Source organism: Simochromis diagramma, unplaced genomic scaffold (assembly GCF_900408965.1).
Source record: "Simochromis diagramma unplaced genomic scaffold, fSimDia1.1 OVJJ01000504.1, whole genome shotgun sequence".
In the NCBI taxonomy this organism is placed as follows: Eukaryota; Metazoa; Chordata; class Actinopteri; order Cichliformes; family Cichlidae; genus Simochromis; species Simochromis diagramma.
Genome location: NW_024386732.1, coordinates 235195 through 257377, shown reverse-complemented (window position 1 = coordinate 257377; position 22183 = coordinate 235195). Strand labels below are relative to the sequence as shown.

At 47.7% G+C, this 22183-nt stretch overlaps 1 long non-coding RNA gene across 1 annotated transcript; it reads left to right on the top strand.

Annotated features, from left to right (window-relative positions):
- Positions 1-19544: 19544 nt before the first annotated feature.
- On the top strand, positions 19545-20244 carry LOC120731175. The gene is made up of 2 exons (XR_005695314.1): positions 19545-19718; positions 19982-20244. It is a non-coding gene; the product is annotated as an uncharacterized LOC120731175 (long non-coding RNA).
- The last annotated feature ends 1939 nt before the right edge of the window (positions 20245-22183 follow it).

Here is a 22183-nt window from a genome sequence, read left to right as displayed (position 1 = left end):
ATGGCTCTTCCGTTCGACAATCTCTCCGGCATTGGAACCATCATCTGTTTTCTCTTCGGTCACGCTCGGTTGATTTTTCTAGTCGGCACACTCATTTCCTCCATTACCCGCTGGCTCCATTACCCGCTGGCTGCTTCCCAAACAAACACACGTGCGGCTTGGCACTTGTGCTGTACGTAACAAGTCACGCGACGTGACGCTGCGGCTGTGATTGGTTCGGCTCTGCGCTACTTAATTTGGATTGGCTGACCTTTTTTTTTGTTTTTGTTTTTTTAAGAGGACAAGAGCGGCGAGGTCTATCACGATAGCTTAATTTCTCTATCGAGTAAAAGTTATATCGCGATACATATCGTTATCGTTCTATCGCCCAGCTCTACTCTCTGGGTACATCTCAGGCCCTCCAAAGTATGGAGACCTATCTCCCCTCACCACACTCCCTGCCGGTGGCTGATGCCCTCGGATGTTGGTGTGTTGGTGGTCCTTGTCGACTGGGGCTGGGCGCTCATGCATGTACCGGCTCACTCCTGGTGGCCGATTGGCAGGGCCGGGCGCCTGTGGCCCGGCTGGGCCCCTTCCGGGGGTCGGGGTGCCCTCAGGCCTCTGGGCCTGAAGCTCGGTCCTCTCTGGCACAGCTGGCTGCCGGCAGAGCCCGCGGGCACGCCACTGCAACCCCCTCTGGCTTCTGCTCCGTAGCTGCTGGGTGACCTCTCGTTTGGGGCTCTACTCAGCTCTTCCCAGGAGGGTGGCACGGTTCCCCCCCCTTTGGTGGTCCTCCTCGGGTCCTTGTACTCTGGGGCCTCTGGATATCTGGGGCCTGGATCTCCTCCATACCTGCTTCATACCCTGGTGGACGGGGCTATGGCTCCCCACACTCCCTAGCAGATCGTTACATGGAGAAACCTTTGGAATACAAGCATGCTGATCCACACAGGTATGCACACAGGTGTACACATGGGTATTCACAGACGCGGACTACAGCTTTCTTGGCTGCTGCCTCAAAGCACATTGTGCGCTGTCTATCTTGCGTGCTGCACAATATCGTTTAATATTCAGTATCTACTGTTATTTACTGCTAGCTAGTTTATTGTGATGGTGCTGTATTTATTATGTTGCTCTTTGTTGTTTGCTTTCTCTTCTGTTTTTTTTTTCTCCATACAGGTGATCCAGGTGTTTTGTTTGTTTTTCCTTTCTTTCTTCCCCCCTTTCTCACCGTCTCTTCTCCCCTCTGGTTTTCTTTCTCTCCCTCTCTTTCTTTCATTCATTCTCCCTGTCCTATCCCACAGTCATGTCTGTCCCGTTTGTAGCAACCTATAATAAAGGTCAATCAAATGGACCAATATGTCAAGGCCATGATGATCCACTTGGTAAAATAAATCCGCTTGGCATCTTTCTTGGCCTTAAGACAACAATTCTGATGGCTAAAGATCCAAACGGGACAAAAAAAAAAAAAAAAAAAAAGAGATGAAGAACAGGCCAGCAGGATCATCTCCCACATCAAGAAAGCTCGAAGCCTCCACATCATGTGCCGCATCCCAGTCTTCTGCTGGATCACTGCTACAGTTCTGGAGGATGTGCTGGAAACCAGAGAGGGAGGACAGCTGCCCAGGACCCTGACTGAGATGTACATCCACTTCCTGGTGGTTCAGGCCAAAGTGAAGAAGGTCAAGTATGATGGAGGAGCTGAGACAGATCCACACTGGAGTCCAGAGAGCAGGAAGATGATGGAGTCTCTGGGAAAACTGGCTTTTGATCAGCTGCAGAAAGGAAACCTGATCTTCTATGAATCAGTCCTGACAGAGTGTGGCATCGATATCAGAGCAGCCTCAGTGTACTCAGGAGTGTTCTCACTTCAAACAACCTGCACATGGTGTAAATTATTTAGAAAGAAAAAGAGTTTAAAATCTCTCCACCAGAGTGCTGTGGACAAGGCCTTACAGAGTCCAAATGGACACCTGGACTTGTTCCTCCTGGGTCTTTCACTGCAGACCAATCAGACTCGCCTACGAGGTCTGCTGACACAGATGGGAAGTAGCTCACAGACCAATCAGGAAACAGTCCAGTACATCAAGGAGAAGCTCAGTGAGAATCTGACTGCAGAGAAAAGCATCAATCTGTTCCACTGTCTGAATGAGCTAAATGATTCTTCTCTAGTGGAGGAGATCCAACAGTCCCTGAGATCAGGAAGGCTCTCCACAGAAAAACTATCTCTTGCTCAGTGGTCAGCTCTGGTCTTCATCTTACTGTCATCAGAAAAAGATCTGGATGTGTTTGACCTGAAGAAATACTCTGCTTCAGAGGAGGCTCTTCTGAGGCTGCTGCCAGTGGTCAAAGCCTCCAAGAAAGCTCTGTAAGTACATTTGTACTCATGTCTCTACTGTTAACATCCAACTGTGTCAGTAATTTATTTCACAGGCTTTCTGTCTTTGTATGAATTTGGATCTAAAAGTTTTTGAATTTCTCCAATACAACTATAACGTCTTTGATGGCTCAAGAACTCTGTGTCCTCGAGACGCTAAATCCGCCATAAACTATGATCATCACTGCTGCTGTTGTGTTATCAGTCTTTGTTTAAAAACTGGGGCTGCATGTGCCTGATGTTGTAATACTTTATATTCACATACATGCTCCTAGATACATTTCTACTGCAGGTCTATTTTTAGTCACAAATGTTGGTGAAACACTCACTTTTACATATGTGGTGGCTCATGCTTTAAACAAAGAGTTTGAATTACTCAGTGAATAATTGCAGCCATAGAAACATTCTTAGTTACAGTTTTTAAGCTTATTTCTGGGTGCTTCCCATGATATACTGAGCATTACGTCTTCACCCACCTTCTTCACACATAACAGCTCTCTTTTTGTTGTGATTGCATCTAGAACACAATTCAGATCAGGCAAACATCACCTAATCTAGATGATTTTTAAGGTGGTATATGGGATAAAAAGTTAAAATCAGCTTGGATGGCCTGTACAGTGATAGCTGTCCTTTATGATGGTCTTGGTTTCACCACATCGATAGCTATGCAGGGTGGCTCACTCCTTGGTCAAGAAGACCGTTCAAGCTCACCGTTTTTCCCCCTTGTTGGCTGATGATAAGTTGTTGGGTTTTTTTTGTTTTTTTTATCTGACTCATAACCATTCTCATCATTGTCTTCAAATTAACTCACAGACTACTGACTGCTGCTATAGCTTACCTGGCTGAGCAGGTGACCCATGTACTGAAGGTTAGAGTTGTGACTCCAGGGCCTGGTTTGAGTCTGCCCAAAACCATTTCCTGTGTGTCATTCTCCTCACTTTTCCCTCCCTTCCTGGCTTCTGTCCCATACAGTTATCAGGGCTCTGTGTGCGGGCAGGCGGAGATGAGGATCCAAATGCAGGACTCGAAGACAGAATGCAACTCAAAAACACAGCTTTATTGGTGGCATGAAAACAGAACATGAAGTGAACACCGAATGCAGAGACCAAAAACACACAAGCATAATCTGAGGGTATGACGCGACACTGTTCAGGGGGCCGTCCGCGCGGACGGCAACGGGGAAACAGTTCTGGGGGCCGACCGCGCGGATGGCGCCGGAGATCCAGAGGTCGCCCACGATGGCGATGACGCCCAGCCGGTGGCCTGTAAAGTGGCCAGTGGTGTTGAGGAGACGGCCTGGAAAGTGGCCAGTGATGTTGAGGAGATGACCGTGGTAGGCATGGACGACATGGTGGCATGGCAACCACAGGGCCAGACGAGGCAGGACCAGACGGGGCTGAAGCTGTTGCAGAGGCTGGACCAGGCAAAGCTGAAGCGGATGACGAAGCTGCAGCTGCAGGCAAAGCTGAAGCGGATGACAAAGCTGCAGCTGCAGGCGATGCTGCAGGCGATGCTGACGCTGCTGCGGGCAATGCTGACGCTGCTGCGGAGGCTGGACCAGGCGGGGTTTGCTAAATTATGTTTATCTAGAACTCCTATCTGTCTCTAAGTTTTGGAGAACTTTATGTTTGTTGTCAAAATTTTAAGAATTTTGACCATAAGTGAAATTTATGGTGCTATCATCCCCATCGGGGCTTACCTTTCCCACTTTTGGTGATATTCCTCCCTCGAACATTTGCAGTTACCCTCCTTTGGTGGCAAAAACTGTTGGTGTGGTCAAGCGGGTGCTATAGGAAAGAAAAGCTCAGGACAGAACAGTTATCAGTCATGTGCTCCATACAGAATTTGCATATATTTTGATTTCATATTGATCCTCTGAGTGTAATGGTACATTTTAATTTGAATTTATCAAAACTAAACACAATGGATTTTTTTTCTTTACTTTGCTCTTGTTCTTTTGCAGTACCACATCCTAGCATATGCCCCTGTCGGTTGTATTCTACTTTTAATAATTTACTATTTTACGGGGGGAAAAAACTCGGTCACGTGGACCAGTGTTTGTTATTATATAACTGTATTTTGAATGTGACAAGTCTACCATTCCCCTATTATATTGTTTTGGTTTTGGCTATTTTTCCTCTATAAAATTTAATTGACTTTTTACAGTGGCCTGCTATGATTAATAGGAACATATTCCAGTCATGAGTGATATCAAAAGTTTTCTCCACTGTAGCATTGGGCATTCCCAACAATCTAATGTGATACCGTTATCAAAACAGCCAATAAAACACAATTTTCTTAATGCAAACATCAGTAACTCAAAATTAGCAACCAAAGCGTTCAGTCTGCAGCTCCACCTCTCATATGAAGCTACAGTCTCCCCCTCTGGTGTCTCTTGTCCTCCTGCTCCTACAAAAAACAAAACAAAACAAAGCATCCACCCTTCTCTTACAGGCTATGTGAATTGTTGCTCAACATTTACTAATCCTAAGGTCGGTTCAGTTTTTGTCTCAGTATCAAGTCAGTCAAAACTTTTAATCCACATCGTCAGTCCGTCACAGTCCAGTCACATGCATTCATTCACACTCATTCATACCAGATATTGCTGATAATGGAGTCTCACGCGCGACCTATTCGAGCCTCCATCACCAGCAAGAAGACCGGACAGTGTGCGCACCGCGGATGACGTCAGTGCGCACACTGTGTCTGAGGAGGATGTGTGGAAGTGCTTCAGGAAGGTGAACGCACGCAAAGCTACTGGTCCGGACGGGATTCCCGGCCGCGTCCTCAAGTCATGCGCGGCTCAGCTGGCTGGGGTGTTCACACACATCTTCAACCTTTCCCTCTCTCTGTCTGTAGTCCCAGCCTGCTTCAAAATGGCCACCATCGTCCCTGTACCCAAATCCTCCACCATCTCCTCATTGAACGACTGGCGACCTGTAGCCCTGACCCCCATCGTAAGCAAATGCTTCGAGAAGCTGGTCAGGGACTTCATCTGCTCTGCACTACCCGACTCACTGGACCCTCTACAGTTCGCATACCGCCACAACAGGTCCACTGATGATGCCATAGCCCTGACACTACACACTGCCCTGTCACACCTGGAGAAGAGAGACACGTATGTGAGAATGCTGTTTGTAGATTACAGCTCAGCATTCAATACCATCGTTCCCTCGAAGCTGGACAGGAAACTGCAGGATCTAGGACTGAGCAGCTTCCTCTGCAGCTGGATCCTTAGCTTCCTGTCTGACAGACGCCAAGTGGTCAGACTGGGCAGCATCACCTCATCCCCCGTCACACTGAACACTGGTGCTCCACAGGGGTGTGTACTGAGCCCTCTCCTGTACTCACTCTACACCTACGACTGCACAGCCACTAACAACTCCAACATCATTGTGAAGTTTGCGGACGACACTACAGTGGTGGGTCTTATCACCAATGGTGATGAGACGGCTTACAGGGAGGAGGTCAGCGCCCTGACCCACTGGTGTCAAGACAACCATCTCACCCTCAACGTCGCAAAGACAAAGGAGTTGATAGTGGACTTCCGGAGGTGCAGAGAAGTACACACCCCCATCACCATCAACGGCGCTGCTGTGGAGAGAGTGAGCAGCTTCCGGTTCCTTGGAGTACATCTGGCTGAGGATCTTATGTGGTCAGTACACACAAACAAAACAGTGAAGAAGGCGCAGCAGCGCCTCTTCTTTCTCAGGAGACTGAAAAGATTCGGCATGAGCCCCCGCATCCTCAGGACCTTCTATCACTGTGCCATTGAGAGCATCCTCACTGGATGCATCACCACCTGGTACGGCAACAGCACCACCTACAACTGCAAAGCTCTCCAGCGAGTAGTGCGGTGCTCTGAACGGATAATTGGAGGTGAGCTTCCCTCCCTCCAAGACATCTACAGGAAGCGGTGCCTGAGGAAAGCGGGGAGGATCATCAAGGACTCCAGTCACCCCAGCCATAAACTGTTCAGACTGCTTCCATCAGGAAGGAGGTTCTGCAGCATCCGGTCCCGAACCAGCAGACTGAGAGACAGCTTCTTCCACCAGGCCATCAGACTTCTGAACACTTCATAGACACCTCAGCTTCACTACTGGAACTTCAACATTATGCACTCCATACTGTACAGTAATGCCACTGTTTTGCACATGTCTCAACTCTGTATATTTTTATATATTTTATTTATTGTTTACTCTATTTAATTTGTAAAATATGTGTACACACACACACACACACACACACACGTAGGAAAATATTTAGTATACACATCCAGAAATGCATATACTATTATATATTGTACATATATTTATTAGTTTCAGATGTAGCCATTCTTGTATTTTGCTTGTTTACATTATTGTATTTTGCACAACTCTGTTGCTTGTGAGGCTCACACACAAGAATTTCACTCACATGTGCTGTACCAATGTACCTGCACATGTGATGTGACAATAAAAGTGATTTGATTTGATTCGATTTGATTTGATTTGATTTGATGTCATCATTTTAAAGGACAACAATTCCTTGTTTTTTGGACTGGATTGACTCGCTGCAATCCTTTCAGACTCAGGACTTCTCATGTGATCAATGTCCCATATAGAGATGGCACGATACCACTTTTTTATGTCCGATACCGATACCAATATCATAAATTTGGATATCTGCCGATACCGATATGAATCCGATATAGTGTTTTTTAATCAACAAAACTGTTACGCTAAGAGTACTTAGCGTAAATATTAAGCAACCTAACTAATAGAGTTCCAACTCCCAGCAACAACATAAATAAATAACAAATAGGGAACCACCCCTCACGCGCCACCTCATGATGCTTAATCAACGTAATCAACCTTAATTTGATGCAGTGTGAAAAAAAAAGCACAGAAATCAATTATTTTTCAAGAAATATTAAATAGATTCAACATCTTTCTTCAACAAAATTGCAGACTGCACAGATGGTACCTTCCCAAAGTAAAAAGTACTATAGCTTACTAGGGTATATATATTAGACTTAATAGTCACTATATACAGTAATGGACTTCTATTCATTTTACATCAAATTAAAACTTTGGGTGTCAGATAATTATTTATTAAAAGCTCGACATTTTAAATGAGAATAAGAAAGAAAAGTCTGTCTTTGTGCCCCCTTTTCCCTGTTAATGCCCTATCGGCCCCCCTGGCTAAACTTTGCTAGATCCGCCCCTGCACAGTTACCAGCCGTCAGCTGCGTAGAAAAAGATCCTGGTGTAGAAAGTAATATTAAATAAATTCTAACAACAGCTGATCAAGCTTAAACGTGCTGCTGTTGTTCAGCCGCTGGTTTCCTCTTTCTGGTGCAAAGTGGGCCAAAAACAAACAAGAGAGACGGACTCGCGACAGAAAAGCCGATCAGCTGATCACTGATCAGTTTCACGATTGAAGTAGCAGCCGGAGAGCGAGAGGCAGTCGCTTGTTAAGCTTAACGTGGGAATGCTTTACAAACATTCAGAGATGGACTTACACACTTGCTTTACTTCTCTCGGGATAACTTTGTCGGAGATGAAATGCCGGGTTGCGAAGCTCCACATGCTATCCAGACCACCGACAGGTCCCGCATGCCACAGCCGCTCTATCACGTGATGCATACTGCTCCGACGTGCTAACGTTCTGAGGCGAGTTACGGCGTGTTGCAAGTTTTGTGAGGTGCTTTCGTGATATTTAATGGATCGGATTACATTTTTTATTTTTCTCCGATATCTGATCCAGTAATTTAGGTCAGTATCGGACCGATACCGATACGTAATATCGGATCGGTCCATCTCTAGTCCCATATAAGTGAATTTCTCCCAAGCCAATTATAATCATGGAGAAAAACACTTTGCGACTGTTTCCAGTAAGAATATTTCATAGCGCTTTAAATTTCAATCTTTCAGGCCTGGTTTAACGAGCTGATTCTTAAATCATGAACTCACAAAATATCACCACCAGTGGATCACACCTCTCAGATTTTCTTATCTCAGTGCACTGTAACAAAAGCAAAAACAAACGTAACCAATAAAATAATAAAACAAATACTAAAGCACATTGCAAACATGTCCAAGCATAAAACCATCTCTCTCTCTTAGAGAAAGAAAACAACCCAAACCTCACTGATAAAATCAACCTAGTGCAAAACCCAAAAATCAACAAGAAATTCACAGGAAAGTTTTTGCTTCCTCCTGGAACAATATTGTGTGGGAATGAGAACCTCAGGTGCCGTACCACCTTTTGTTCCTCCTTGAATTAAATCTCAATCACAGAAAATGTGGCGCTCCAAAATAAAACTTACACTATTACTTCATCATTTTCACTCTGTGCCACTGCTCCTAATCAGGCTGTGTGAAGCACAGTAAACAATTCAGTCAAGGCCTTGAGCAGCCATACACAGACATCACGCACAGACATTGTTTTCATAAGCAGAGATTTATAGACCTTGTTCCTTAAATGTACATAAAGGCCCTCTCGGTGGCATAAAACGCATTCTAAGTTAGTTTTCTTTGACAGCAGTCTGTTAACCAAAGTTAGATCATGACCTCAGGAACCAGTAATCACAGACATATGCTCCATTTAATCTGTCCATCATAGTTTTAGAGGATCGTGTTATTCTCATGGGGTTCTCTGTTTTCTGTGTCTGATGGGATTTATTGACAACGTCCTTTAAGGTGGACTTTCCCATTAACATCACGTCTTTACTGCTTGAGTTTCTAACCAACCAAATCACTTTTAGTCCTAAGCCCCGCCTCCTACCTTCACTGTTCCACCTCCATCAGCTCCACGTCCTTCATCACTTCAGTGTTGTTCAGGACACAGTCAACTCAACTGATCTGTACGCTGCTGTGACCTCAGAGGACACTTCCTGTCAGATCAGACATCAGCGTGTGTGTGAGCAGCTGCAGAGTCTCACATGTTCTGAGCTTCTTCATGTGTCGGTGACGATCAGCTGTGACGGGACTTTTTACCAAGGATGAAGATGCTGCTGCTCAGTAAGAACTCACACACACACACACACACTTTAGGGCCTAATACAGACTTGTCCTCAGGGAGGTTCAGTGTTGTGATTGAATGATTCTGTCATTATTTAGTCACTTTGAGAGTCTTAACTTTGATCTAGTGTGATTTCAGTGTAAGACTTTTGTCCCGTGTCTTTGGTGTGAAAAGCAGGGAGGACTTCCTGCCTCACACTGTCTATCAGGACTTCAGCACAGGGCAGGATGATTCTGACAGTGGTGTAAATTTTAAACATGAAACCTAAAAACAGGACAGCGCTGCCCACAACCACCAAACACGTAGTCAGTTACATCAAATGGTAACTAGGCAACCAAGTAAACCAACTAGAGCACTCAAACCAGAGGTAGCATGAAAACTGAAAATGTTGCGCGTTCACTGACTCGGAGAGCTCAGGATCTGACTGTACCGGTTCCCAGTTACAGTTCAGAGACTTCCAGATCCCATAGCTTCACTGCTCACACAGTACTTCTGATCCTCATCAGACCTCTGGCATGTTCTCCTCTGAGTAAACTCTGACTCCACTCTCTGTCATACCATCCATGACCACTGTACAAACTGAAAAGATATCATTACATCGCATCATCCTGTGATCAAACACTAAAAAGACAGAAAATTTAAAAAAGGAGCAGCAGTTATGAAGAAATGATGCAGCATGTTTCTTTGAATACTTTAATTATGTAGAAAAAAGAATAAAAGCCTAAAAATCTAAATCTTTTTTCCTCTGGGCTCAGGGACGTAAAACCTAGGCTTACACAATAAATAAATAAATGTGTGTGTAACTTTGAGCACTTGCACATCTTCTTTTCTTCACATTTTACCGTGGCAGTGACGGACACGCCTGCCCCAGATAAACAGCCTGTTACTAGGCAACACTTCCTGTTCTCCCTACTGACCTGTTCCATAACTCTGTGTTTTCTGAATCACTGCCCACAGCTGGAGCACAGGAATATGATCAGTCAATGAGAGACTGATGGTAACAGGAATTAGTAAACTAACAGGAAACTAATAATAACAAGGACAGAAAGGAGAAAGCTCTGTAAGAAGCAAAAGCTGCTGTAACAGGCTGCCACTTGTGTAGCACCAGAACCAAAAATGATTCTGGTCTTATCTGATTACCACAGGTCATTTCCGGGAAAGGCTGACTGGGGTTGTGGTTTTCTCTCTGAGGGTCATTGCTATATTGAATGGGTTTTGTGTCACAAAGAGCCACCAAACCACCACAAATACCAGCATCCAGTCAGAAAGGTCAGTCTTTTTGCTAGAGGACTTCCGCTGACAGGAGTTCTGTGCTTAAACAAGTACACAAAGTACTCAGTGGCAAAGTTAGAGGCCACAAATGATCTATTTATGATAGCAGGATGACACTTCCACAGCTAAACTGGTTAAAAATTGTAAGACAGTAAATTTACACTCATAATTTGTACTACCTATAGTTTATAAGAATATCATACTGAGTCTGATTCGTTAGTAGCAGACAGGCTCAAACTGAAGTCTTCTTTCAGAAGCAGGAACTGAATCATTGATCTCACAGCATCACCGTTTATAAAACTTCATGTAGGCCACGGGGTCGGAGGGTGAACTACGCTTATGTCTGTCAGATTTATCTGCCTCTAAAGCAGAAAGATGCCTTCTCTATTAAACCACTTCTAGCATGTCAAGAAGACATTAAAACTTGCATGTCCCTAAACTTTTTAAGAACCCTCCACTATTGATTTGGGACCCCTGGCAGAGTATTTTAGAATAGAATAGAATTAGAATAGAATAGAATTCAACTTTATTGTCATTGCACATGCACAGGTACAGGGCAACGAAATGCAGTTTGCATCCATCCAGAAGTGCTTTAGTGATATAGATATATTACAATATATATTAGCAATAATATAGATATGTGAGTATATTACAGAAATGGGCTATTATGGTATGTTATAATGTACACGGTATGAAGTATGTTGTGAATATTCTATAACTATAAGTATGTACAGGCTGTAGTGAGTACAAGCTATGTACAGGATATGAACAGGATATAAATATGAAATAAAAAACTATACAGAAATCTGAGATATACAGCTATACAGAAATGTGAACTATGCAAGTTATAAACAGTTGTAGGATTAAAAATTATCGTATGTACAGAATGATTATTTACACAGAGCTATACAGTAGTGCAGTTAAGATAAGTGAGGGTGTGGATAATTTCTACAGAGGCTATATAAAGTGCTAGTGGTTGTGAGTGGTGGTTCAGTCCATGTTATTATTGTGTGTTTGAGGGTACAGTTGTCCATTGTGTGTGCGTGTATGTTCAGTCCATGTGTTAACGTGGGTCAGATGTCAGGAGGCAGAGTTCAGGAGTCTGACAGCTGTGGGGAAGAAGCTGTTCCTGTCATGAACCGAAGTTCCGTGCGCAAGCTGGACCCAGAAGCAGAACACACACACCAGGGTAGGAGGGAATAAAGAAAGCAAATTTTATTATAACTAAAGGTGTCCCGTGAGGGTAGCCGAAAAAACAACGTGTGGAACCAGAAGAAACCGAGGGACTGGGGAGGTGAACCGCGCAGGGAACGCCGAGAGCGGGGCTGTGAGAAGCTGCAAAACAAAAAGAGAAACAGATTACTGGGGTGCGGAAAAAAGGCAGCATACGAGGGAAGGTGGAGTATGCGTCTTACGGAGATAGCCGGGCTGAGTGAACCAGAGGGGGGGGGAGCTCCAAAGGGGTCGAGACGGCGAGGCTGATAGTGCTCCGAATCTCAGGCGGACAGGTGGACAGGCAGGTGGCCCGCAAAAACGCCGAGTTGTGATCTGAGTACACAGGGTAAAACAGAGTTAGTTCCAATGGATAATTTGTCATAAGGGCTTTTCCCGCAGGAGTACGTTACCGCTGAGAGGCGACTACGGACTGGCATGGAGCAGCAGGTAGGGCAGGATTAAATAGTCCACCTGGTGATCGCCTGGGATGGGATGCAGGTGTGGGGTTAGCAGCCACGCCCGTGAGCGTGGGCATCCCAACAGCACCCCGGACGCCAGGCCGCGGACCATGACAGTACCCCCCCCCTCAAGGGTCGCCCCCAGGCGACTGGCCGGGACCCCACCTGCGGAGAGAAGCACGGAAAGCAGAGATGAGACGCGGGTCCAGAACGAAGGAGTGCGGGACCCAGAGGCGGTCCTCGGGGCCGTACCCCTCCCAATCCACGAGATACTGCCAGCCGCGCCCGCGCGCATCCAGGATCCGCCGGACCGCATAGGCCGCATGGCCGCCGATGAGCCGGGCGGGAGGAGGGGGCTCGGAAGGAGGGCACAGGGGGCTGAGGCGGACCGGCTTAAGTTGAGACACATGGAACGTGGGGTGTACACGCCGAGAGGCTGGAAGCCGGAGCCTGACCACCACTGGGTTGATGACTCGGTCCACCTCGTACGGCCCGATGAAACGGGGAGCCAGTTTGCGGGACGTGCCCCGGAGCGGGATGTTCCCAGCAGCCAACCAAACCTTCTGTCCCGGCTGGTAGTCAGGGGCTGGGGCGCGGCGACGATCGGCGTAGTGCGCGTGTCGTTCCTTCGCGCGCAGGAGGGTGCGGCGAGCGCTGCGCCACACACGTTGGCAGCGCCGGAGGTGATGAGAGGCCGACGGGACGGAGAGAGTCAGGTCTTCCTCTGGGAAGAGTGGAGGCTGATATCCGAGGGACGCTTCGAAAGGAGATAATCCGGTGGAGGACGAGGTGAGAGTGTTGTGGGCGTACTCCACCCAGGGCAGGTAGGTAACCCAGGAGGAGGGGTTTTGACTAGCCACACACCTCAGCATAGTCTCCAGCTCCTGATTGAGACGTTCAGTTTGCCCATTGGATTGCGGGTGGAAACCGGAACTCAGACTGACCTTGGCGCCGAGAATGGAGCAGAAGGTCCTCCACACTTGTGAGGTGAACTGGGGACCTCGATCAGAGACAATGTCCAGGGGAATTCCGTGGAGCCTGAAAACATCAGTGATTAATGCTTGGGCAGTCTCAGCGGCCAAGGGCAGCTTGGCTAGCGGGATGAAGTGAGCGGCCTTAGAAAACCGGTCCACAACGGTGAGGATGACATGCTTTCCAGAAGAGGTAGGGAGACCGGTAACAAAGTCGAGGGAGATGTGAGACCAGGGCCGGTGGGGAGTAGTGAGTGGGTGGAGCTGACCTACGGGATGCTTAGTGGATGACTTATTACGAGCGCAGACGGCACAGGCAGACACGTAGTCTCTCACGTCCCATATTAGCGATTTCCACCAGAAGTGTCTGCTGAGGAGGCGCGCCGTTCTGCTCACGCCCGGGTGGCACGTGAATCGTGCTGTGTGGATCCAGTGGATGACTGCTCCCCGGGCGGCGGCGGGAACGAAGCACCGTCCTGGCGGTCCAGTCCCTGGGTCAGGGTCCCCCGGGAGCGCTCGGCGAATGGTCTCCTCAATCTCCCAGGTGAGAGCGCCCACCACGCAGGCGGCGGGTAGGATGGTGGCGGGGGGGGGGGGCGCCTCACTGTCGGGGGAATACTGACGGGAGAGCGCATCGGGTTTGATGTTCCATGACCCGGGACGATAGGATAGCGTGAAGTTGAAGCGGGCGAAGAACAGGCACCAGCGAGCTTGACGTGGATTCAACCTCTTGGCGATTCTAAGGTACAGTAGGTTCTTATGATCTGTCCATATAAGGAAGGGCTGTTCGGCCCCTTCCAGCCAGTGACGCCATTCCTCCAATGCGAGTTTTACCGCTAGGAGTTCCCTGTCGCCGATGTCGTAATTCCTCTCCACGGGGGTGAGTCGGCGTGAGAAGAAGGCGCACGGCGGGAGTTTATTCAGGGGCCCGGACCGCTGGGAGAGAACCGCCCCAACTCCCGCATCAGATGCGTCAACCTCAACAATAAACTGTTTTGAAGTGTCAGGATGGGTTAGAATGGGTGTGGACGTGAACAATCGCTTCAACTTAGCGAAGGCTGCGTGGGCTTCAGGGGACCATGTGAAAGGCACCTTGGGTGAGGTGAGTTGGGTGAGAGGCGCGGCCACCTGGCTGTAGTTCCGTATGAAGCGGCGATAAAAGTTCGCAAACCCCAGGAAGCTCTGAAGCTTCTTCCGTGACTCCGGAACCGGCCATTCCAATATCGCTTTAACCGTCACCGGGTCGGTCTTCACCTGCCCACCTGCGAGGATGTAGCCCAAGAAGGAAATGGATGAGACGTGGAACTCACATTTTTCTGCTTTGACATACAGTCTGTTTTTGAGCAGCCGTTGTAGCACGCTCCTCACATGGATGCGATGGTCCTCAAGCGTCTTGGAAAAAATCAGAATATCATCCAGGTATACAAAAACAAACACGTTCAGGAAATCCCGTAACACGTCGTTGACTAGGGCTTGAAAAACCGCCGGGGCGTTCGTTAACCCGAACGGCATCACCAGATATTCGAAATGCCCTAGCGGGGTATTGAAGGCGGTCTTCCACTCGTCGCCCTCACGTATCCGTACCAGGTGGTAGGCGTTCCGCAGGTCCAGTTTGGTGAAGACTGTGGCTTCCTGGAGTGAGTTAAAAACAGAACTAATGAGTGGGAGGGGATATTTGTTTTTGACGGTGACGTCATTCAGCCCCCTGTAATCGATGCACGGGCGGAGCGTCCCGTCTTTCTTTCCCACGAAGAAAAAACCCGCAGCCACGGGGGAGGATGACGGCCTAATACGTCTTGCAGCTAGTGACTCCTGGATGTAATTCTCCATGGTTTCTCTTTCGGGGCGAGACAGGTTATACAATCTGCTGGAGGGCAGCGATGCACCCGGGAGCAGCTCAATAGCACAGTCATATGGACGGTGAGGCGGGAGTGAGAGCGCCTCATCTTTACTGAACACCTGCCGAAGATCGTGATAGTCGGAGGGCACGGAAGAGAGATCCAGTGCGGGTGGCGGGGCGGGGCTCCGTTCCGTTGAGGCGGAGGGAACGGCTGACCTCAGGCAGTTCGCCAGACAAAACACACTCCAGCTCGCGATACTCTTTCCGGCCCAATCTATGTGTGGGTTATGTCTCTGTAGCCAGGGGTAGCCTAAGATAAGCGGGGTGTCAGGAGCGGGAAAAGTGAAAAAGGACAGCTGCTCTTGGTGGTTACCTGATGTGACTAACCGTACAGGCGCGGTTTGGTGAGTTATGTACGCAAACACTTGGTTGTTCAATGTGGACGCAGGGATGGGCGGTTCGAGTGGGGTAAGAGACACAGCTAACCTCTTAGCCAGCTTCTCATCCATAAGATTCTGTTCCGCCCCGGAGTCCACCAACGCGGGGCATGTAAAAGTCTGGTTAGGAGTCACGATAGTAACGGACAGTAACAATTGGGGTCTACTAGTGCTTAGAGCGCTGCCCACCCGTATCCCCGGACTTACCGGTGGGCCGGGTCGTTTGGGCGGACCGGGCAAACAGCGATGCGGTGACCGGGCCTCCCACAGTACAGGCATTCTCCAGCCCGAAGTCGGCGTTCCCTCTCCTCCGGAGAAAGCCGAGAGCGTCCGATCTGCATGGGTTCGGGCGGGGGAGGCGACGGAGAGCGCGCACACGCAGCTGGGGGCGGGGGCGGAGAAACGCGGATCCCGGGGCGCAATACGGAGCCCATAGGCTTAAGCCGCCGCTCGGCATCCCTCTCCCGCAAGCGTCTATCGATCCTACGGGCGAGGGATGCTAATTCTTCAAAGGATCTGGTTTCCTCGTGAAACGCTAGTTGGTTCTTCATCTGGTCGTTTAATGACCGTAAAAAAAACCCACGGAGGGCCGAATCGGGCCAACCCACGGCGACCGCTCGGGTACGGAAGTCAACTAGGTACTCCGCAATACTGCGCCGCCCCTGACGGAGCCCCAGCAACTTCTGCGCGGCATCGTCCTCCGAAACCGGAGGGGAGAACGTAGCCTGGAACTCCTCCAGGAATTCATCGTAATCGCAATCACGAATGGGGTGAGAGTTTAAGTAAGCCTCAGCCCATGCTAGAGCACGCCCCCGTAACAATCCCACGAAGTGGGAGATCTTAGCAGCATCCGTGGGAAAAGCGTGAGGCGTGCGGCTGAAAAACAAGGAGCACTGGAAAAGGAACCCCCCACACAGGTCTAACTCCCCGTGGAAGGGTTCCGGCGGCGGAGGTGAAACGCTGCGGTGCAAGGGATCGGGCGGCCTAGTTTGCAGCTTATCCTGAGTGTTACTGAGCTCTTGGTAACGGTCTTGGAGAGACTGGAGCTGCTGATCGTGGCGACCGAGGATAGCGCCCTGTTTATTAATAGCGGAGCGGAGTGGATCTGCTGGGTCCATACTGGCCAGTCCGTACTGTCATGAACCGAAGTTCCGTGCGCAAGCTGGACCCAGAAGCAGAACACACACACCAGGGTAGGAGGGAATAAAGAAAGCAAATTTTATTATAACTAAAGGTGTCTCGTGAGGGTAGCCGAAAAAACAACGTGTGGAACCAGAAGAAACCGAGGGACTGGGGAGGTGAACCGCGCAGGGAACGCCGAGAGCGGGGCTGTGAGAAGCTGCAAAACAAAAAGAGAAACAGATTACTGGGGTGCGGAAAAAAGGCAGCGTACGAGGGAAGGTGGAGTATGCGTCTTACGGAGATAGCCGGGCTGAGTGAACCAGAGGGGGGGGGGAGCTCCAAAGGGGTCGAGACGGCGAGGCTGATAGTGCTCCGAATCTCAGGCGGACAGGTGGACAGGCAGGTGGCTCGCAAAAACGCCGAGTTGTGATCTGACTACACAGGGTAAAACAGAGTTAGTTCCAATGGATAATTTGTCATAAGGGCTTTTCCGGCAGGTGTACGTTACCGCTGAGAGGCGACTACGGACTGGCGTGGAGCAGCAGGTAGGGCAGGATTAAATAGTCCACCTGGTGATCGCCTGGGATGGGATGCAGGTGTGGGGTTAGCAGCCACGCCCGTGGGCGTGGGCATCCCAACAGCACCCCGGACGCCGGGCCGCGGACCATGACAGTTCCGGTACCTGGTGGTCTTAGTCCAGAGGCTCCTGTGGCGCCTCCCAGAGGGCAGGAGGGTGAAGAGTCCATGTGATGGGTGACTGGGGTCTTTGATGATATTCCCAGGCCTTTTCAGACACCGCTTCCTGTAGATGTCTTTTATGGCAGGAAGTGGTGCTCCGGCGATGCGCTGGGCAGTTTTCACGACCCTCTGCAACGCCTTCCGGTCCGAGGCAGAGCAGTTCCCGTACCAGACTGTTATACAGTTGGTCAGGATGCTCTCGATGGTGCAACGATAGAAGTTCACCAGGATGTCTGAGGACAGGTGGTTCTTCCTCAGAGTCCTCAAGAAGAAGAGGCGCTGGTGAGCCTTCTTGACCAGCTTGGAGCAGTTGGTCGACCAGGTGAGATCCTCGGAGATGTGGACTCCCAGGAACTTGAAGCTGCTCACACGCTCCACAGCCGTCCCCTTAATGTGGATGGGTGGATGTGGGTCAGCATTCCTCCTGTAGTCCACGATGAGCTCCTTGGTCTTCTCGGTGTTAAGCAGCAGGTTGTTTGTGTCGCACCACCTCCTCCCTGTAGGCGGCCTCATCGTTGTCACTGATGAGGCCAATCACCATGGTGTCATCTGCAAACTTAATGATGGTGTTAGAACCATCAGCAGGTCTGCAATCGTGGGTAAAGAGGGAGTAGAGGAAAGGGCTCATCACACAGCCTTGTGGTACACCGGTGTTCATTGTGATGGTAGATGAGCAGTGGTTATCCAGCCGGACATGTTGGGGGTAGAGATGGACCGATCCGATATTACGTATCGGTATCGGTCCGATACTGACCTAAATTACTGGATCGGATATCGGAGAAAAATAAAAAATGTAATCCGATCCATTAAATATCACGAAAGCACCTCGCAAAACTTGCAACACGCCGTAACTCACCTCAGAACGTTAGCACGTCGGAGCAGTATGAGAAGATCTGCATGGAGGAATGGGCCAAAATACCAGCTACTGGTGTGCAAACCTGGTAAAGACCTATAGTAAACGTTTGACCTCTGTTATTGCCAACAAAGGTTATGTTACAAAGTATTGAGTTGTATTTTTGTTATTGACCAAATACTTATTTTCCACCCTGATTTACCAATAAATTTTTTACAAATCCTACCATGTGGATTCATGGATTTTTTTTCACATTCTGTCTCTCACAGTTGAAGTGTACCTCTGGTGCAAATTACTGACCTCTGTCATCATTTTAGGTGGGGGAACTTGCACAATCGGTGGCTGACTAAATACTTTTTTGCCCCACTGTATGTTTTCACTCACTTCAACACATGTCAAAAAAATATAATTTGCATGGTTGGATCTTAACAAGGTTCCAAGCACAGGTGTCAGACTCCAGGCCTTGAGGGCCGGTGTCCTGCAGGTTTTAGATGTGTCCTTGATCCAGCACAGCTGATTTAAATGGCTAAATTACCTCCTCAACATGTCTTGAAGTCCTCCAGAGGCCAGGTAATGAATTAATCATTTGATTCAGGTGTGTTGACCCAGCGTGTTATCTAAAACCTGCAGGACACCGGCCCTCAAGGCCTGGAGTTCGACACCCCTTCCCTAGACAAAGTGAATCTGTGAACTAAGGTGTAGGTCTGTTAGGTTATGTTGCGGTGAACCTCGGGTTGGGGGATGGGTGTTCATACTGGAGTGCAAAATTAAAACCAATGGAAGATGGACAAGAAAAGTTCAAAGCCATCAGGTGCTCAGTTTAGAAAAAAAGAGAAAGGAAGAGGAGGAGAAATGAGCAAAAGATAAGGTAAGCAGATGTGTGATTGGATCATGGCAGGTCATCTATCCTGAAACAATCAGAATCAGAATACTTTATGAATCCCTAAGGAAACTATGTGGGTTACAGTTGCTCAAAGAAGAAAGGGTAAAAACAGTAACAGACTAAACTCCAAACAATACATTATGTTACAGATTTTACACATTTAAGAAACAGCACTAATATATACAGATCACTCAATTCTCAATATCAAGGATTAGTAGAGGTGATTATAAATAAATATCAAGATAATTGACAAGAATATTACAGAGTAGAAAACAGCGTGTGTAAAAGGGTGTAACTATTGCAGTGTTCACAGTGTGTTAGATGGAGGAGTTGTACAGGGAGCCACAGGCAGGAATGATTTCCAGTGTCGGTCAGTGGTGCTTTTTGGTAATCTCATTAACTCTCTTATTAACACAGGAGAACAACCAACCGTCAGCATACGGATTGTTTTGCTCTGACGAGAATACATTGGGTTCTGGTTTTATAGGATAAAATATCACACCTACGTCAATACAGTTCAAAAATACATGGTGACAGACGGGCAAAAGTTCAACTCGTGCAGACAAGGGTACATCACGTACATATAACCTTACACCGACATATAACTTCTCCTTTCTACATTACTTGCCTTCTAAGGTAATAACTTCAGGTCTTAGCATCTCTGAGAGCTAATAATGGACCCTCGTCATTAATCACTAAGTAGAGTACTTTGCAGCCAGTCTCAAACTGAAGCAGAAGACGCTTAGGCCTTCGCTCAGACCTGCTACTAGATTAATATGTGTGTCGTAAGCGTGCATGCAATTAACCTGCTATGTTCTCATCTCCCCTCAGCATGTATCATCTGGACACTCTCACCAGTGAAGCTTAAAACCTTCTAGAATGGAACATCAACTCTAACCAAGCACATTTATGCATTGTTTATAAAATGAACTCAACCTATAAAAATAGAAAGGTCAATGTGATGACAGACATATTCAATGCAATATAAACCCTGTAGGAAATATTACTGATAAATGATACTGTGAAACATGTTATTAATACATTCTTCATAAGGCAAATTATATGGTAGCAATAAAAGAATCTCTGAATCCCAACACTTTGCTGTGTAGTTAAATTGTCTTGAACGTTCCAGCAAATATGTTTAAGCTACAAACCTATCATTAACTGGTCCTTTGGAGCCGAATCCCTGGAGTCGACATTCACCAAGGGGAGAAGAGACACGCTGAAACACTGACATCAGCCAGGAGAAGTTCCTGCAGTAAAGTCCCGAGACGTGAGAATTTGTCATCGGGCCGGTGGATTAGCTGTCTGTTTTCTCTCCTCGATAAATGATGATCGGCGGGATTCAAGGTTAATGCTACACACAATAAGCAACGCCAAGGAAGTTGAGAGAGCGACTCTATAACCGTGAAACTGGGTTTGTGTCCCGAAACTGGGTCTGTGTCCCGAGCATCCCTTCATTGGGCTTTGTCGCGCGACTGGGTTAGTGTCCCAGAACTGGGTTAGGGTCCCGTAAGATTGGGTTAGTGTCCCGAGCGTACTGGTGTGAGTCCGAAGTAGGCCTAATTTGTGTTGTTGTTGTGTTTGTGTGTGTTTATGTGAGTGGGCGTGGAGCAGAACACGTGGTCTGTAACGCCAGCTGTTGTTGTTATCATGGGTTCCCAAGCAACCAAGAGTGCGCCAGAGGGTGATGAGAAGTTTATGATGAAATTCTCTCCCGGAAGTGCAAAGTATTTTGAACATTGGCGCAAAAATTATGATTTTCAGGGTAAACTGGTTGCTGGAAAATGTCAAATGCTAGAAGTTTTCAGAAAACACGGCAGCCTTGGAGAGCGTGCTGAGAAGTCCAGCCCACATCAGAATCAGAATACTTTATTAATCCCGAAGGAAATTAGGGTTACAGCAGGCAGCACGCTAATGGCGCATGCGCACTTACAAAGGAACCTTCTGACCAAATTTACACAAACATCACATTGGGGAGACATGTCAGAGAGGTAGGCTGATAGGAAAAAAACAACAAAAATCCATAACATGAGTTGAGATGAGGAGAAAAAATACTCCACTCAGACTGAGCTCCTAGTGGGAGAACAGTTTGATAACAGAAAAAACACCTCAGCACAAAAAGCACATGACTATCAATACACCATAGAAACACAAGACGAGCAACAGGGATGGGTAAAGGGTGAGAGAGAGCCGGTGTAGACAGCGCATCCCGTCCTGCAGCATGTCTGCGCTGGTCCAGTCGACCGCCATCTTCCCCGGGAGGGGACAAGCATAGAAGGTGTTTGGAAAGGGAGGGGAGATCAGTGTGTGTATATCAGTGTATATGCATGCATGTGTGTGTGTGTCCAGAGTTCAGCTGAGACAGTGTCCTTCGCCCCGCACATCAGCAGCAGTTAAGACATGCTCTGGTGAATGGCTTTCACCTACTCATTGCTGATTTCATTAGGTAACAACATGCTTAGATTATTCCTTAGATTGCCCTGACCAACAACAGCCTGTGCTCCAGACCATAGATTTAACCAATTGTTAAAAGTAATCTGCATTAAGCTTAGGGTTGCTCAAATTCAGTGCAATGAAATGTGGGATGGAGAATACAAGGAAAATATTTAATCTAATGAAGTGCATAGAGGCACTTGACCTGTTTAAAAACTGTAATCCTATTGTGAGCCATTGTTATATATACAGTGGGGCAAAAAAGTATTTAGTCAGCCACCGATTGTGCAAGTTCCCCCACCTAAAATGATGACAGAGGTCAGTAATTTGCACCAGAGGTACACTTCAACTGTGAGAGACAGAATGTGAAAAAAAAATCCATGAATCCACATGGTAGGATTTGTAAAGAATTTATTCGTAAATCAGGGTGGAAAATAAGTATTTGGTCAATAACAAAAATACAACTCAATACTTTGTAACATAACCTTTGTTGGCAATAACAGAGGTCAAACGTTTACTATAGGTCTTTACCAGGTTTGCACACACAGTAGCTGGTATTTTGGCCCATTCCTCCATGCAGATCTTCTCGAGAGCAGT